The 16,975-nt window shown below is 40.0% G+C and overlaps 1 pseudogene across 1 annotated transcript in view; it reads right to left on the bottom strand.

Moving 5' to 3' along the window:
• LOC308611519 (centrosomal protein of 78 kDa-like) overlaps positions 1-16,975 on the bottom strand; it is a 739,857-nt pseudogene that overhangs the window by 529,417 nt on the left and 193,465 nt on the right. The window lies entirely within an intron of this gene.

The raw sequence follows: 16,975 nt of genomic DNA, 5'->3' as shown, positions 1-16,975 counted from the left end.
TTAAAATAGTAAATACATGTAACGTCCCGTAGGAGCAGCAAACTCTGGTGTTGGTGAGGGTGTGTCATGGAAGTAATCACAAAGCAGGTGACTGTTGGTTGGGGTCCTGAAACATTAGTGTGCCTTCCCTGTGTCCAGTAGTGGTCTGGAGGGGTCAGGAAGCCTGCCTTTGAATTTGAGGGAACAGAGGGTTTGAGGTCCTCTCTCTTCTATTGCTCTAGTACACTGCATAGCAGCAGTATACTGGGTTTACAGTTGACGTTTAAATCGCTGATTGATCATTAAGATTGGGATGTATCTTTGGAAATGAAAATAGGAAGAATCGTATGCTTTTTTTTTTTTTTCTTTTTTTTCCTATATCTGAAAAGGTATGTAGTACTTTGCTGAGTGGTTGGGAATAAAGTTTGCAGTATTCAGTGTATTCAGTTTTAGTATCTAAATAGAATTAAACTGTTGCTGTAAAGTGGAATAGCACTTTGTTACTGACAAGTTTTAGAATGCATCTGTTCGTCAATTACCTGTTTGGGAAGATTGTAGTTAATGATTTTGAGAATGTGGCTATAAACCTCCAACTGACTCAAGAAAAGCAAATAAGTCAAGATTGACAAATGTATAGGCTCTTCATCTTTTGTGTGTGTGGGTTTTTTTTTTTCCTTTTAGTTATTTGTCAAGGTATAAAGAATTCTATCGGCGCTAAACGGGAGAAGCACTGGTTTGAGAAAAGCATGGGTCGCAAGTACACATTGGGACCCTGCCATTAATGGAGGGGAAAAGCGGGGAGACGCCAGCAGATTCCATCCTGTAAGCTGGTAGGAAGCCTGAAGGCTTGATGGGATTCCAGTGTGATAGGAGGCAAGGACATGCTTCAGGACCCCGGAGGAAGATGGCGGAAGAGTAAGACGCGGAGATCACCTTCCTCCCCACAGATACATCAGAAATTCATCTACACGTGGAACAACTCCTACAGAACACCTACTGAACGCTGACAGAAGACCTCAGACCCCCCAAAAGGCAAGAAGCTCCCCACATACCTGGGTAGGGCAAAAGAAAAAAAGAATAAACAGAGACAATAGGATAGGGACGGGACCTGCACCAGTGGGAGGGAGCCGTGAAGGGGGGAAGGTTTCTACACACTACAAGCCCCTTCGCGGGCGGAGACTGCAGGTGGCGGAGGGGGAAAGCTTCGGAGTAGCGGAGGAGAGCACAGCAACAGGGGTGCGGAGGGCAAAGCGGAGAGATTCTGGCACAGAGGACCGGTGCCCTCAGGCACACACCAGCCCGAGAGGCTTGTCTGCTCGGCCGCCGTGGCGGGCGGGGCTGGGAGCTGAGGCTCGGGTATCGGCTTTCAGTCGGAGCGCAGGGAGAGGACTGGGGCTGGCGGCAGGAAGAGAGCCTGAAGGAGTTAGTGCACCACGGCTAGCCCGGAGGGAGTCCGGGGAAAGGGTCTGGAGCTGCTGAAGAGGCAAGAGACTTTTTTCCCTTTTGTTTCCTGGTGCGCGAGGAGAGGGCATTAAGAGGGCTGCTTGGGGAAGCGCCGGTGACAGGCACGAGCCGCGGGTAAGGCACGGACCTCGGAGACGGGCGTGGGCCGCCGCCGCCGCCGCCGCCGCCGCGGGGCCTGTGTGCGAGCGCGGGTCACTGTCCGCCCCGCCTTCCGGGGGGCCTGTGCACCCCGCCACTGCTGGGGTCCCCGAGACCCGGGGACGGCTTTCCCGGGAAAGCGCACGGAGCGCCACGGGCTGCTGCAACGTCACGCCGGCCTCTGCCGCCGCAGGCCCGCCCCACACTGCGCGCCCCTCCCTCCCCTCTGCCTGAGTGAGCCAGAGCCCCCGAATCAGCAGCTCCTTTAAACCCGTCCTGTCTGAGCGAAGAACGGACGCCCTCCGGCGACCTACGCGCAGAGGCGGGGCCAGGTCCAAGGCTGAGACCCGGGAGCTGTGAGAGCAGAGGCAGGGAAATTCTGTGCAGCCTCGGAGGCAGCGGATTAAAGCTCCACGGTCCATTTGATGTGCCCTGCGTCTGTGGAGTGCATGAATGGACAGCGAATCATCCCAAATTGAGGAAGTGGACTTTGAGGACAAGATTTAAGACTTTCCCCCCTTTTCCTCTTTTTACAACGAATTATTCCAAATTAAGGAGGTGGACTTAGAGAGCAAGATTTCAGACTTCTCGCCCTTTTCCTCTTTTTACAACGAATTATCCCAAATTGAGGAGGTGGACTTGGAGAGCAAGATTTTTGATTTTTCCCCCTGCTCTCTTTTTGTGAATGTGTATGTGTAATCTTCTGTGTAAGATTCTCTCTGTATAGCTTTGCTTCCACCATATGTCTCAGGGTTCTATCGGTCCGTTTTTTTTTTTTTTTTTTTTCAATAATTACTTTCTAATTTTAATAACGCTACTATATTTCATACTTTATTCTATTTTACTTTACCTGCTCTTTCTTTTTTTCCTACTCTCCCTTCCTCCCTCCCTCCCTCCGCTCCTCCTTTCCTTCTTTCTTTTTCTTTCCTCCCTCCCACCCTTCTTCTTTCCACTTTCTTTTTCTTTCCTTCCTCCCTCCCTCCTGTCTTTCTTCCTTTCCTTTCTCCCTCCCTCCCTCCTTTCTTTCCATCCTTCCTCCCTCCCTCCCTCCCTCCTTTCTTTCTTCCTTCCTTCCTTCCTTCCTTTCTTCCCTTCTTCCTTTCTTTCCCTCTCTCTTTCTTTCTTCTACTAATTCTTTCTTTCTACTTTTTCTCCCTGTTACTCTGAGCCGGGTGGATGAAAGGCTCTTGGTGCTGCAGCCAGGAGCCAGTGCTGTGCCTCTGAAGTGGGAGAGCCAACTTCAGGACACGGGTCCACAACAGACCTCCCAGCTCCACATAATATCAAGCAGCGAAAATCTCCCAGAGATCTCCATCCCAACACCAGCACCCAGCTTCAGTCAACGACCAGCAAGCTACAGTGCAGGTCACCCTATGCCAAGCAACTAGCAAGGCAGGAACACAACCCCACTCATTAGCAGAGAGGCTACCTAAAAACATAATAAGGCCATAGGCACCCCAAAACACACCACCAGACGTGGACCTGTCCACCAGAAAGACAAGATCGAGCCTCAACCACCAGAGCACAGGAATTAGTCCCCCCCACCAGGAAGCCTACCCAACCTACTGAAACAACCTTAGCCACTGGGGTCAGACACCAAAAACAACGGGAACTACGAATCTGCAGCCGGCAAAAAGGAGACCCCAAACACAGTAACATAAGCAAAATGAGAAGGCAGAAAAACACACAGCAGGTGAAGGAGCAAGATAAACACCTACCAGACCTAACAAATGAAGAGGTAATAGGCAGTCTACCTGAAAAAGAATTCAGAATAATGATAGTAAAGCTGATCCAAGATTCTATTTCCATGATCCATAATCTTGGAAATAGAATAGACAACATGCAAGAAACAGTTAACAAGGACCTAGAAGAACTAAAGATGAATCAAGCATCGATTAAAAACACAATAAATGAAATGAAAAATACTCTAGATGGGATCAATAGCAGAATAACTGAGGCAGAAGAACGGATAAGTGAGGTGGAAGATAAAATAGTGGAAATAACTGATGCAGAGCAAAATAAAGAAAAAAGAATGAAAAGAACAGAGGAGAGTCTCAGAGATCTCTGGGACAACATTAAACGCACCAACATTCGAATTATAGGGGTTCCAGAAGAAGAAGAGAAAAAGAAAGGGACTGAGAAAATATTTGAAGAGATTATAGTTGAAAACTTCCCTAATTTGGGAAAGGAAATAGTTAATCAAGTCCAGGAGGCACAGAGAGTCCCATACAGAATAAATCCAAGGAGAAATACACCAAGACACATATTAATCAAACTGTCAAAAATTAAACACAAAGAAATCATATTAAAAGCAGCAAGGCAAAAACAACAAATAACACACAAGGGAATCCCCATAAGGTTAACAGCTGATCTCTCAGCAGAAACCCTACAAGCCAGAAGGGAGTGGCAGGACATAATTAAAGTGATGAAGGAGAGAAACCTGCAACCTAGATTACTCTACCCAGCAAGGATCTCATTCAGATTTGATGGAGAAATTAAAACCTTTACAGACAAGCAAAAGCTGAGAGAGTTCAGCACCACCAAACCAGCTTTACAACAAATGCTAAAGGAACTTCTCTAGGCAAGAAACACAACAGAAGGAATATACCTACAATAACGAACCCAAAGCAATTAAGGAAATGGGAATAGGAACATACATATCAATAATTACCTTAAATGTAAATGGACTAAATGCTCCCACCAAAAGACACAGAGTGGCTGAATGGATACAAAAACAAGACCCATATATATGCTGTCTACAAGAGACCCACTTCAGACCTAGAGACACATACAGATTGAAAGTAAAGGGATGGAAAAAGATATTCCATGCAAATGGAAATCAAAAGAAAGCTGGAGTAGCAATTCTTATATCAGACAAAATAGACTTTAAAATAAAGACTATTAGAAGAGACAAGGAAGGACACTACATAACGATAAAGGGATCGATCCAAGAAGAAGATATAACAATTGTAAATATTTATGCACCCAACATAGGAGCACCTCAATACATAAGGCAAATACTAACAGCCATAAAAGGGGAAATCGACAGTAACACACTCATAGTAGGGGACTTTAACACCCCACTTTCACCAATGGACAGATCATCCAAAATGAAAATAAATAAGGAAACACAAGCTTTAAATGATACATTAAACGAGATGGACTTAGTTGATATTTATAGGACATTCCATCCAAAAACAACAGAATACACATTTTTCTCAAGTGCTCATGGAACATTCTCCAGGATAGATCATATCTTGGGTCACAAATCAAGCCTCGGTAATTTTAAGAAAATTGAAATTGTATCAAGTATCTTCTCCGACCACAATGCTATGAGACTAGACATCAATTACAGGAAAAGATGTGTAAAAAATACAAACACATGGAGGCTAAACAATACACTACTCAATAACGAAGTGATCACTGAAGAAATCAAAGAGGAAATTAAAAAATACCTAGAAACAAATGACAATGGAGACACGACGACCCAAAACCTATGGGATGCAGCAAAAGCAGTTCTAAGGGGGAAGTTTATAGCAATACAATCCCACCTTAAGAAACAGGAAGCATTTCGAGTAAACAACCTGACCCTGCACCTAAAGCAATTAGAGAAAGAAGAACAAAAATACCCCAAAGCTAGCAGAAGGAAAGAAATCATAAAGATCAGATCAGAAATAAATGAAAAAGAAATGAAGGAAACGATAGCAAAGATCAACCAAACTAAAAGCTGGTTCTTTGAGAAGATAAACAAAATTGACAAACCATTAGCCAGACTCATCAAGAAAAAAAGGGAGAAGACTCAAATCAATAGAATTAGAAATGAAAAAGGAGAAGTAACAACTGACACTGCAGAAATACAAAAGATTATGAGAGATTACTATAAGCAACTCTATTCCAATAAAATGGACAACCTGGAAGAAATGGACACATTCTTAGAAATGCACAACCTGCCAAGACTGACTCAGGAAGAAATAGAAAATATGAATAGACCAATCACAAGCACTGAAATTGAAACTGTGATTAAAAATCTTCCATCAAACAAAAGCCCAGGACCAGATGGCTTCACAGGTGAATTCTATCAAACATTTAGAGAAGAGCTAACACCTATCCTTCTCAAACTCTTCCAAAATATAGCAGAGGGAGGAACACTCCCAAACTCATTCTACGAGGCCGACATCACCTTGATACCAAAACCAGGCAAGGATGTCACAAAGAAAGAAAACTACAGGCCAATATCACTGATGAACATAGATGCAAAAATCCTCAACAAAATACTAGCAAACAGAATCCAAGAGCACATTAAAAGGATCATACACCATGATCAAGTGGGGTTTATCCCAGGAATGCAAGGATTCTTCAATATACGCAAATCAATCAATGTAATACACCATATTAACAAGTTGAAGGAGAAAAACCATATGATCATCTCAATAGATGCAGAGAAAGCTTTCGACAAAATTCAACACCCATTTATGATAAAAACCCTGCAGAAAGTAGGTATAGAGGGAACTTTCCTCAACATAATAAAGGCCATATATGACAAACCCACAGCCAACATTGTCCTCAATGGTGAAAAACTGAAACCATTTCCACTAAGATCAGGAACAAGACAAGGCTGCCCACTCTCACCACTCTTATTCAACATAGTTTTGGAAGTTTTAGCCACAGCAATCAGAGAAGAAAAGGAAATAAAAGGAATCCAAATTGGAAAAGAAGAAGTAAAGCTGTCACTGTTTGCAGATGACATGATACTATACATAGAGAATCCTAAAGATGCTACCGAAAAACTACTAGAGCTAATCAATGAATTTGGTAAAGTAGCAGGATATAAAATTAATGTACAGAAATCTCTGGCATTCCTATACACTAATGATGAAAAATCTGAAAATGAAATCAAGAAAACACTCCCATTTACCATCGCAACAAAAAGAATAAAATATCTAGGAATAAACCTACCTAAGGAGACAAAAGACCTGTATGCAGAAAACTATAAGACACTGATGAAAGAAATTAAAGATGATACAAATAGATGGAGAGATATACCATGCTCCTGGATTGGAAGAATCAATATTGTGAAAATGACTCTACTACCGAAAGCAATCTACAGATTCAATGCAATCCCTATCAAACTACCAATGGCATTTTTCACAGAACTAGAACAAAAAATTTCAAAATTTGTTTGGAAAAACAAAAGGCCCCGAATAGCTAAAGCAATCTTGAGAACGAAAAACGGAGCTGGAGGAATCAGGCTCCCTGACTTCAGACTATACTACAAAGCTACAGTAATTAAGACAGTCTGGTACTGGCATAAAAACAGAAAGATAGATCAGTGGATCAGGATAGAAAGCCCAGAGATAAACCCACGCACATATGGCCAACTTATCTTTGATAAAGGAGGCAGGAATGTACAGTGGAGAAAGGACAGCCTCTTCAATAAGTGGTGCTGGGAAAACTGGACAGGGACATGTAAAAGTTTGAGATTAGATCATTCCCTAGCACCATACACAAAAATAAGCTCAAAATGGATTAAAGACTTAAATGTAAGGCCAGAAACTATCAAACTCTTAGAGGAAAACATAGGTAGAACACTCTATGACATAAATCACAGCAAGATCCTTTTGGACCCACCTCCTAGAGAAATGGAAATAAAAACAAAGATAAACAAATGGGACCTAATGAAACTTCAAAGCTTTTGCACAGCAAAGGAAACCATAAAGAAGACCAAAAGACAACCCTCAGAATGGGAGAAAATATTTGCAAATGAAGCAACTGACAAAGGATTAATCTCCAAAATTTATAAACAGCTCATGCAGCTCAATAGCAAAAAAACAGACAACCCAATCCAAAAATGGGCAGAAGACTTAAATAGGCATTTCTCCAAAGAAGATATACAGACTGCCAACAAACACATGAAAGAATGCTCAACATCATTAATCATTAGAGAAATGCAAATCAAAACTACAATGAGATATCATCTCACACCAGTCAGAATGGCCATCATCAAGGAATCTAGAAACAATAAATGCTGGAGAGGGTGTGGAGAAAAGGGAACACTCTTGCACTGCTGGTGGGAATGTGAATTGGTACAGCCACTATGGAGAACGGTATGGAGGTTCCTTAAAAAACTACAAATAGAACTACCATATGACCCAGCAATCCCACTACTGGGCATATACCCTGAGAAAACCATAATTCCAAAAGAGACATGTACCAAAATGTTCATTGCAGCTCTATTCACAATAGCCCGGAGCTGGAAACAACCTAAGTGTCCATCATCGGATGAATGGATAAAGAAGATGTGGCACATATATACAATGGAATATTACTCAGCCATAAAAAGAAACGAAACTGAGCTATTTGTAATGAGGTGGATAGACCTAGAGTCTGTCATACAGAGTGAAGTTAGTCAGAAAGAGAAAGACAAATACCGTATGCTAACACATATATACGGAATTTAAAAAAAAAATGTCATGAAGAACCTAGGGGCAAAACGAGAATAAAGACACAGACCTACTTGAGAATGGACTTGAGGATATGGGGAGGGGGAAGGGTAAGCTGTGACAAAGCGAAAGAGAGGCATGGACATATATACACTACCAAACGTAAGGTAGATAGATAGTGGGAAGCAGCCGCAGAGCACAGGGAGATCAGCTCGGTGCTTTGTGACCGCCTGGAGGGGTGGGATGGGAAGGGTGGGAGGGAGGGAGATGCATGAGGGAAGGGATGTGGGAACAGATGTATATGTATGACTGATTCACTTTGTTATAAAGCAGAAACTAATTAAAAAAAAAAAAAAGAGAAATCTAGAAACAATAAATGCTGGAGAGGGTGTGGAGAAAAGGGAACACTCTTGCACTGCTGGTGGGAATGTGAATTGGTACAGCCACTATGGAGAACGGTATGGAGGTTCCTTAAAAAACTACAAATAGAACTACCATATGACCCAGCAATCCCACTACTGGGCATATACCCTGAGAAAACCATAATTCAAAAAGAGACATGTACCAAAATGTTCATTGCAGCTCTATTCACAATAGCCCGGAGCTGGAAACAACCTAAGTGTCCATCATCGGATGAATGGATAAAGAAGATGTGGCACATATATACAATGGAATATTACTCAGCCATAAAAAGAAACGAAACTGAGCTATTTGTAATGAGGTGGATAGGCCTAGAGTCTGTCATACAGAGTGAAGTTAGTCAGAAAGAGAAAGACAAATACCGTATGCTAACACATATATACGGAATTAAAAAAAAAAATGTCATGAAGAACCTAGGGGCAAAACGGGAATGAAGACGCAGACCTACTTGAGAATGGACTTGAGGATATGGGGAGGGGGAAGGGTGGGCTGTGACAAGGCGAAAGAGAGGCATGGACGTGTATACACTACCAAACGTCAGGTAGATAGATAGTGGGAAGCAGCCGCAGAGCACAGGGAGATCAGCTCGGTGCTTTGTGACCGCCTGGAGGGGTGGGATGGGGAGGGTGGGAGGGAGGGAGATGCATGAGGGAAGGGATGTGGGAACAGATGTATATGTATGACTGATTCACTTTGTTATAAAGCAGAAACTAATTAAAAAAATGAATAAATAAACTTAAAAAAAAATGGATAACTAGGAAGAACCTAAAAAAAAAAAAAAAAAAAAAAAAAAAAAAAAAAGAATTCTATCACACTTAAGACAAGTTAAGTAAACGTCACGGGGTGTATTCTGACATGGCATGGAGCAGATCACATGGCCTAGATCTTAAAGGTGATTTTATGTTTAAACTTTCATGAAAACATATGTGATTGAAACACATTAATATATTGATACAGAGGGCAGTTAATTTTTGTCTTTTTTTTTGTGTGTGTGTGGTACTGTTGTGGCCTCTCCCGTTGCGGAGCACAGGCTCTGGACGCGCAGGCTCAGCGGCCATAGCTCACGGACCTAGCCGCTCCGTGGCATGTGGGATCTTCCCGGACCGGGGCACGAACCCATGTCCCCTGCATTGGCAGGCGGACTCTCAACCACTGCGCCACCAGGGAAGCCCTAATTTTTGCCTTTTGATACATGTGAGCACAGCTTTCATTTTGCTGAAAGAATATGACCAGTTTTCAGTTTGGGATTCTACCATTTAGGAAAGATAGTCCACTTAATTTTAGAAATAAGAGATTTAATATATAATACGTAATAATACTTTTATGTATTTTTTTACTGAAAACATTTATTGTAATACTGTGAAGAAACTATGCCATTCTAGTCTTCAAGACTTAAATGAATCAAGTGTTTATTAGCTGTTGTAGTTTTTAAACTAATAAAAGTCAGTACATCAGCAATTTGTAAATACAGTTTTTGAAATAATGCCTTAACAACTTTACAGTGGTTATAATGACTGTATTTAGGCCTAAAGTTAGTTAATAATTTGACATGAAGGCTTTTTAATAGTTTGATGGTGCAGATCAGGGATATGTAAACTCTGGCTGGTGGGCCAGATCCAGCCCGTCGCCTGGCTTTGTAAAGGAAGTTTTTCTGGAACATAGTCGCACCCATTGTTTACGTGGTAGTTATGGCTCCTTTCACCCTACACCAGTGGGGCCGAGTAGTTGCAACAGAAACTGTATAGCCCACAAATCTGGAAATGTTTAAATTTAGATTTTAAAAATTGAAAACTTCTTTGAGCCTATACAGGGCAAGTCCATTGACCCCTGAGGTAGAAAACAGGAACTTGGGTGCGGAAGCCAAATGGCCTAGGTTCAAATTCCCTTTCTCCCATTTCATAGCTAGTGACCATGGGCAAATCACTTAACCTCTATGCCTCATTATGAGGTTTAAATGCACTTATTTGTATAAATAGTGCCTGGCACATACTAAGCTCTGTGTAAGTGATTGCTGTTGTTTCTGCTTGGAGCTTTAATAAGTTATTGTTAATAGAAAAATGACACTAATGATTTTCCTTATAGAGTAACAAAGGCACTTTGAGTCTTTTACATTTTCAGGAATGTAATAAGACTTTTTTCATTGACAGTCAGTGTTCCCTGTTACCAAAATTTACTTTATGAATATAAAGAATTGAATATCTTCAAGACAGTACTTTTGCTTAAATGTCAAACCATTATTTTCCCAAGGCACATCAAACTGGCTCTGCATAGTCCAGGCCTCTAAAGCTTGTGTGCACACCCTAGGTAGCATGTGAGATACATTTTGTAAATATAGTTTTTTAAATAATGCTTGAGACTTCCCTGGCGGTCCAGCAGTTAACACTATGTGCTCCCAATGTAGGGGGCTTGGGTTTGATCCCTGCTCAAGGAACTAGATCCCACGTGCCTGCCATAACTAAGAGCCCACATGCCACAACTAAAAGATCCGGCATGCTGCAACTAAAGACCCGGCACAGCCAAACAAACAAACAAGCAAATAAATAAATAAATCTTTATAAAAAAATAAGTAAAATAAAATAATGCCTTAGGAGTTAGGAAAAGAAAATATTAGAACATTTTTACCTTTGTATTATTTTTAAAAATCTGTGTAGTTTATCATGTACATAAATTCTATGTATGGAACTTTGTGTATATAATTTGTTAATAAATAAGATGCATATTAAAAAGTTTTCTTATGATTTGCCCAGTCAGGTGTTTGGAGGCCATTGGAGGACAGGATGATGAAATATAGGGCCTCAGCAAAGATAGAATTTAGAACCAATTCCCTGACTTAGAAGATAAGGAAAATAATTCATAGACTGTAATTGAGTTGTCCAACTTTACATAAGTGTTCAGAAACAGGAAATGCAGTGGCTAGAATCTAATCACTGACCGAGCAGAATCTGGGTCACTCACTGGACTCGTAAACCAGAAGTGACTGTTGAAGTTCTCAGGTTGATGCTCCTGGCATATATGCTTGATCTGTGTGTGTGTGTGTAAATCTCTGACATAAGAAGCCATACTCAGGCACACCCTGTTTCCTTATTCAAGCATCTTAATTTCATCCCATTAAATCTTTGAAGTATCCGACTACCAGAAGGCATGAAGAAACCTGGGCTGAGAGTCTTCATTCCAGGAGACGTGATCTTGACTGCATGGCTGGTTTGAGGCGCATCACTCTGAACTGCAACCCGCTCATTGGTGACCTGGGTGCAAGTGCTTTGGCAGAATCTCTTAGTGAGGATTTATGGCTTAGAGGGAAATTCTAAAATTGAAAATATTGAATTTTTAATATGCTTAGCTTTTGGCATGATACTATTGTGATAGGATGTTTTAAAGCCTCATTTTACTGATAGCTTTTATTTTGCTTTTCAACTTTCTCTAAGAGTTGCATATATCCTTTACAGAAAATACAGAGTTACAAGAGAACCTATAATTTTAATACCCAGATATAATCACTGTTCATTTTGGCGTATATACTTTCAGTCTTTTTTTCTTCTACAAATATATATGTACACTTAGGGATTACAAAAATAGAATTGTAGTATACTTGCTATTTCACATTCCTGCTTTTTTCACTTAAAGATGTATCATGTAGTATTGCGTCGTATTGATGTCCCATAGTTTAATCAATTCTTTGCAATTCTATTTAGACAGTTTGCTTTTCCCTGTCAGAAACAATGTGAATACGTTGTATATACATCTCTGTGTCCATCGGGATTACTTCTGTAGAATAAGGTACTACAAGTGGAATGACTAAGTGTGACCTATTTTTAAGACATTTGATACACATGGCCAAATTACCACCCAGAAAGGCTATGCCAATTTGTAGTCCACCCCAACAGTAGATGGGAAGCCTGCCTCTCACAAACACTGGCCTGTAGCACTTGTAAAAAAATGTGAAACTACAAAAATGAGTACCTCTCCATTTTCTATGCAAGTGGGATTACTCCAAATTTTATAACTTTTTTCAATTAATTTAGTATGAGCATTTTAGCAAGTCAGTAAATTTGCATCTCCTACATCATTTTTTGTGATTGTTCAGTATTCCATTATATGAATATGCCACAGTGCACATAGCTTATCCATTCTTGTATATAAGCTTTGTCCAGTTTTTCAGTTACAAATAGTACTCTGATATATATCCTTACCTATATCTCTGACTATTTCTTTTGGTTAAATTCTTAGAAAGAGAGTTGTTGGATCCAAAGGGTATAGACATTATTTAAAGGCTTTTCTTACAGAATCTTGGCTTCATCTGATAGGACAATAACCACATTTTGTTTTATTTTGTATTCATTTGATTGACTGGTGAGGTTTACTGGCTGTTTGTATTAATTTGGCTATTTGGTTAATTATACCCTGTGTCCATTCTTCTGTAGTGAGAGTTTGTAAGGGTTGTATCATATCCTGTCAGATCCGTATGTCTGACTTGCTATTTCTGTGTGTCATGGGGGTGTTGAAAGACTCCAGTTATTTTAATGTGATGGTCCACACAACACTTAAACAAAAGACTCATGATAGTTTCCTTTCCTGTAATATTTTTTAATACCTGTGCTTTAGTGATGATCCCTTTGGTTTAAATGAGTAGGTTGTTCAGCCCCAGAACTACTAGAATTCATGATCAGTTTTTCTGGGTTTTGTCTGACCTTTTACTGCGAGGGTTCTTGACCATCCTACTTTCATGATAGGTTTTTAGTATGTATTCTCTATTCACACATTGTTGAAAGTTTTTATTATTTGTATCCTCTTAGACTTGTCTTTTTTTCCTCTAAAACTAACAGTTATTACATTTCTTCTATTTTGTTTTCCCCTTTGAACTAGTTTCAAGTGTGATTTGGAGCTGAAGATCATGATCAAAAGAATGCAGTGCATTTCTGAGCTCCACCAGGTTTTGCTTGTGAGGTTTACATGCCCCTGCCGCCCTTGCTAATTATGAACTGAGATTCATTTTGTGATGCTTTTTGCTCATAGGTTATATACAGTTATTCTTCAGTTCTGTAATTGTAAAATACGTTGTATGATTTATTGGTACTAAAGCCAGGGTTATCACTGCACATCCAAGAAGAGGTTTTTAAATTGGATTATGCATTATGTGTGTGCATATATGTTTCTGTTTTTTTCCATACCCAAAATTACAAACCTGCCATGACTTGTCTTGTGCAGGACTCTTCCACACGTGAGAAAATGAGAGTTGTCTATATGTTAAATCTGTAGAGTTAGCAAGTGACGTTTGTCTTTCATCGAAAGCACTTGACCTGCAGCAGTGCGGCCTCACCAGTGAAGGAGCAAAGGCTTTACTAAAGGCCCCTGAAACCAACAGAACTCTGCTCGTTCTGGATATAAGAAAAAATCTGCTTGTTGGTATGTGGTCACTTTTTTTAAATTGATGAACACATAGCAAAACAAAAACAATTTGTTCAGGTATTGACAGTTTTTTAAAACTTAATGTGTTTAACTTTCCTCATCATATACAGTTGGCCCGTGAACAACGTGGGGTTAGGGGTGTCGACCCCTACACAGTTCAAGATCTGGGTATAAGTTTATAGTCAGTGGTTCCACATCTGTGGATTCAACCAACCTTGGATCATGTAGGACGATAGTACATATGTATTGAAAACTATGCGTGTGTCAGTGGACCCGCGAGGTTCAAACCCATGTTGTTCAAGCTTCAACTGTACTTTTCTAGTGTTGCACTTCCCTTATGTTTTTAGCAGCTACTGTACTAACTAAAGTGAATTATACTTGTCAATTTTTCTTATCTCTACTCTGAATAGAGGTGAACCTAGATACTAAGCCTGCTTCCACCAAGAGCATTCTTTCTTTCCTGTGCAGCCTCTGAATTCTTGCCAGGAGTACTTTATTCATTTGTCAGATTCACAAGTAATTTTGTAATCATCTTCTGTGTGCCAGATACGGGTTTAGGGACTAGGGATAAAGCAGTGAACCAGACAGACAAAAGTCTTGCCCTCATGGAACTTACATTCTAGTGAAGGACATCAGATAGAAATGAGTAAACAGATAAGTCATATAATTTTAGAGAGTAGGAAGTGCAAAAGTATCTTAATGTAAGGAGAGTGAGGGAGAGCAGGTAGGACTCCATTGGATAGGTTTGTTAGGGGACAGCTTCACTGGAGAAGTGGCATTTGAACGGAGACCTGAATGAAGAGAGGAGCAAGCCATGGAAGATGTGGAGTAAGCACATTCCAGGACAAGGAGGCAATGAGTATGTAGGCATGTAGGTGGGTGGAGTATTTAAGGAAAAGCAAGGAGGCCAATCTGGGCAGAGTACTGAGTGAAGAAGAGTGTGGTATGACATGAGGTCAAGGAGCTAGCCAGGGGTCTGCTCTTGTAAAATCTTGAAGGCCAGAGTAAAGATGTGGATTATTCTAAATGAGTAGAGGGGTTTGAACTGGAAAAAGGCATGATCCAAATCGTATCTGAATAAGGTGACCTAGTATAGAGAAGGGACTTGGGAGGATAAAGAAGAGGAACAGGGGGCTTCCCTGGTGCCGCAGTGGTTGAGAATCCACCTGCCGATGCAGGGGACGCGGGTTCGTGCCCCGGTCCAGGAAGATCCCACATGCCGCGGAGCGACTGGGCCCATGAGCCATGGCCGCTGAGCCTGCGCGTCCGCAGCCTGTGCTCCGCAACGAGAGAGGCCACAACAGTGAGAGGCCCGTGTACAGCAAAAAAAAAAAAAAAAAAAAAAAAAAAGAAGAGGAACAGGGAGACCAGTTAGGAGACTATCACAGTGCTCCAAATAAGAGATGTTTATGGCCTAGGTTAGGTTGGAAGTTTGCAGCAAATGAAAAGTGGTTGAATTCAGGTTGTGTTTTGAGGGTGTAGCTCTCAAGACCTGCAGATAGATGTGAGGTATGAAGGAAATAGTAACAAGGAGACAAGTCGTTGATGATTATGTGTGCAACTGGGTAGTATCACTTAGAAGAAGGGAGCTGATGGGAGGAGCAGCTTTTGAGGGAATATCAGGACTTGGTTTGTTATCTTGGATGCCCTGGTTTGATATCTTAGATGCTCTTTAGGTATCTAAGCGTCTGGACGGTGCTCAGACTGTACTGTGTATCCAAAGGTATCCAAAGCCACTTCAGATGCAAAATGTTTCAAGTTGACCTTTGCTGCTGCCAAAATAGTAGCCACTGTGGGCAGTCTGCAAGATGGCATCTTAGGTTTCTGAGGAAGAAATTAGAATACACAAAGGGGGAAATAAGTGTATAATTATATAATGTAGATTTCATATTTAAATGTATGGGAAAAGCAATAATTAGTTGCCTTTTGGTTTTAAATGGAAATAGCCACTCATTGGAAAATAATTACTCTAATTTCAATTCGTTTTACTTTAGATCATTCTGTGATGAAAACAGTTACCAAACAAGTTCTCCAGATAGAAGGAGTGCCAAGTCAGAGGTATATAGCATGTTTCAGTTCTCTTGGAAGAATTTCTCTTTAATGGCTTGGTTTTCTTTCTTTCTTAAAAGAAAATTATCAAGGTACTTTCTGCCATCTTAAAACTAAGATTTTAGTCAAATCAAATGGCTTTTCTGTTTTTGAAAATGTTGTGTGATGCTTTAATTTAGGTTCCCAGATATGCAGATTGAAAACCTTTTAACTTTTTATTTTCTGTAACATATTATCGTTAGTCACAAATAGTCTTTTTTTTTTTTTGGTGATAAGAATGAATAGCAGGAGCAGCATTTGTGAAACCAAATCTAATATGAAACTGGCTCTTTCTTGTGAGTAAATTTGAATATTGAAACAGCAAAACAATAAGGTTTAATAAAAAGCAAAATAAATTTTTTATGTTTATGATCTGCCAATTTCCCAGAAAGGGTTTTGTGGTGACTTTAGTTATATACCAGATACATTAAAATCACCAGTGGACAACACATCTTTTATTCAGGTGCCCTCTGAAAGTTTTAAAAATTTGTTGACTTCGTAACAATGAACGGTCCACTTTAAAATGGTTAAAATTATAAATTTTCTGTTTTGTGTCGTTTACCACAATTTTTAAAAAATGTGTTGTTTGAAGATTTTTGGGTTTTATAAAGGTATTAGCATAAAAATGAAAAATTTAAAAGACCACCTCTAATCCCATTATCCTATCAAGCAATATTTACATTTTAATTTTCTCTTCCTGCTGTCTATAAACATAATTCCACATAGCTTCAATATAATTTGCCATTCTTATCTTTTCATACTAAATTTAAATTCTGTGATTCATAGTTATACTTTTTAACATTGCATTCACATGGTTTCATTGAGTAGGTCAATTTTTTAAATTGGTGAAAAATTGGAAATAACCTCAAATAAACTATTGTAAACATCTTCATAAATACAGCTTTTTTTTTTTCTACTTCAAGTTGTATGTTTTTGATTCTCTATTAATCAACTTGCTTGGACAATAATGTATTAAATAAGTTGTTAAGAGTGTTTATGAAGTCAAAAAAAAGCTTATGATCGTCTGCCAATTGTTATTT

This window comes from Mesoplodon bidens (genome assembly GCF_964165515.1).
Source record: "Mesoplodon bidens genome assembly, contig: HAP1_SCAFFOLD_120, whole genome shotgun sequence".
NCBI lineage: Eukaryota > Metazoa > Chordata > Mammalia > Artiodactyla > Ziphiidae > Mesoplodon > Mesoplodon bidens.
This window is presented reverse-complemented; position numbering and strand designations above follow the sequence as displayed.